Here is a 2,556-nt window from a genome sequence, read left to right on the forward strand (position 1 = left end):
AAATTAACAGGAACTTGAAAAAAAAAGATATATAACGCATTAGGAAAGTTATAGAGCGATAAATTTACGTCCCATGAAAATTAACAGGAACTTGAAAAAAAAGATATATAATGCATTAGGAAAATTATAGAGCAATATGTGAAAAGTGTTTACATAGTTTTCTAGCTAAGAGGTGAACGCAATGCATATTTTGGCTGAGTGGACAAGATCAAGCCGTGGTAGACCAGGAGGTGCCAGGTTTTAAATCCATCCATGATGATTTTTTCCATGTTATTTCTCGTATTTGAGGTCTTTCCTATGTGATTAAATAAATATAAGGATTTTCCGGTAAAAAAAAACTCACGCACAGAGTACGCAGCACTTTCCCCCTCTCAGCCACTTACAAGTGGGTCACCACCACGCTAGCATGCCACGCGGGCTGGACGTATATTCGGATACGGAAAGAGGCATTGTATTTGCATGACCGGACAAGTTCGAGCAACAGTTTTATGTATTTTACAACTTTAGACACCAAACTGACCGTGCAGGACAAGTTGAAACATCAAAAGTAAAAGTAAAGACGACATAATTGCGCCAACAATGATGTTCCAAATAGAGATATAGTGTAAATTCCCCTATTTTCTGCGATGAATCCAGCATACATTTTCAATTGTGCTACATTGCATACCCATTCAATTCAGCGGCTGGCGGGCTGTGCTATGCCGTCGCGACCCTTTCTGGACTTAGTCAGAGAAGGCTGTGTGAGTATCACCGTATCTTCGTTCTTCGCCACTTAAGTGCTCAAATAAAGCTCACATCTGTTGACGAATTCAATCAAAAGACAGAAAAGTACGTAGGTCCAAACGTATTGACATCCCACTCTAGAAATTAGCAACCCGTAGCTCTCAAAGCTGACACACAGAAAATACTTACTCTGATACACGGTGATCAATATTGAAGCTTTCTCACATCTACTACTACATAACTATCTATATATACCTTGGCTTGGCAATTGCCATATCAGACTCCATCATTCACGGTTAGCCAGCTCTCCCATCCCGCAAGATCATCAACACCACATTGCAGGAGATATATAGCCTCGCCTGACATGGCATCCAAAACCGTCGAGATCCACCGTGTTGGCGCGGAGGTATTCCGCGGCGACGACGCCGTGTGCAGGAAGAAGTCGGTGGAGGTGCTGGCGGAGCTGGGCCTCCCGACGGGCCTGCTGCCCCTGGAGGATATGGAGGAGTTCGGGTACAACCGCGTGGCCGGCTTCATGTGGCTGGTGCAGAGGAAGAAGACGGAGCACACCTTCAAGAAGGTGAAGCAGACCGTGTCATACGCCGGGGAGGTGACGGCCTTCGTCGACCCGGGGAGGTGACGGCCTTCGTCGACCCGGGGAAGCTGAGGAAGATCACGGGCGTGAAGACCAAGGAGCTGTTCCTGTGGCTCAGCGTGGTGGAGGTGTCTGTTGTTGAGAGCGTGACGGCCCCTGGTAAGGTCACCTTCAAGACCGGCACTGGTCTGTCCGATACCTTTGATGCAGCTGCTTTTGCGCTTGGGGAATGAGTGGTTGTGCTGTGCTATATATAGTTGCGCAAGTTTGTTTGTGCCAGATACAATACTTATAAACCGTTGCGATGCTTGTGAGCCGGTGTCCTTGTTCCATGCATATGCATGCCTGGATGAATGAATAGAAAGAGAGTGCCGCTCGATCCTGCCTCCCGCGCGAGACCAAACCTCGTAGCGCTCGCTCGCTCACGTCGTCATCATACTTTTACTTTCATATATAGAAGAAGAAACGCGTGGAATCAAATGAACAAAGGAAAGAAAGGAAACGCGCGCGTGCTCGAGCTGGCCGGTGCGTTAGCTGCGGAATTAATTCATTCATTCTCTCGCCTCCCATCCCAGGACAGGACAGGACAGGAATGGATTTCTTTTTCTTTTTTCTTTCTTCAGCGGGTTCCCGGGAAGGGAAGGAATTCGTACGCACGGCGCCCCCGTGCGGACATGCCGGCGGCGGTCGATCACTTCATCCTTTTCTTTCGTCCTTTTCTTTCTGATTGAGATTGAAACACGGACGGACACATCTTCGAACGCATGCATGCAACTCAGCTAGGAGTACAGTACACGAATGGCCGTCGCAGCCGACACTACCGTGTCGCCGTCGCCGTCGCCATCGACAAGCAAGCTCCAAACTGGTGTGTTGGTGATGCAGGTTGCTGAGAGGATTGTAGTCTAGGCGAAGAGATAACTAGCGCTTGTTCTCCACGCGCGCAAGGGGTTTCCGGGAGAGTGGTCGTGATGTAGTAGATAGGTAAATAGCAGTGACCCATCCTTGTCCCTCTGGCGTCTCATGCCTGAATCTGTTGTTTGAATATCGATTTATCTCAAATATTGTTATGCCATCAATTTGTGTTGTGTCCATTAGAGAGACCTGATTGTTGTTTGAATATTAATGCAGAGGGAACTCACACACTGAAGGGAATTGGTTATCAAGCTGAAGTGGCTTGACATCAATATCATCCAGCAGTCGGTACACGGTGTGATGATCTAGGCTCCCCAGGACCGCCT

The 2,556-nt window shown here is 47.8% G+C and overlaps 1 pseudogene; it reads left to right on the plus strand.

Annotated features, from left to right (window-relative positions):
* Nucleotides 1-1,018: 1,018 nt before the first annotated feature.
* LOC147973819 (uncharacterized) lies at nt 1,019-1,691 on the plus strand (annotated as a pseudogene).
* Nucleotides 1,692-2,556: the final 865 nt, after the last annotated feature.

Source organism: Triticum urartu, chromosome 5A, assembly GCF_056163025.1.
Source record: "Triticum urartu cultivar PI428250 chromosome 5A, HENAU_Tu73, whole genome shotgun sequence".
Taxonomy (NCBI): Eukaryota; Viridiplantae; Streptophyta; class Magnoliopsida; order Poales; family Poaceae; genus Triticum; species Triticum urartu.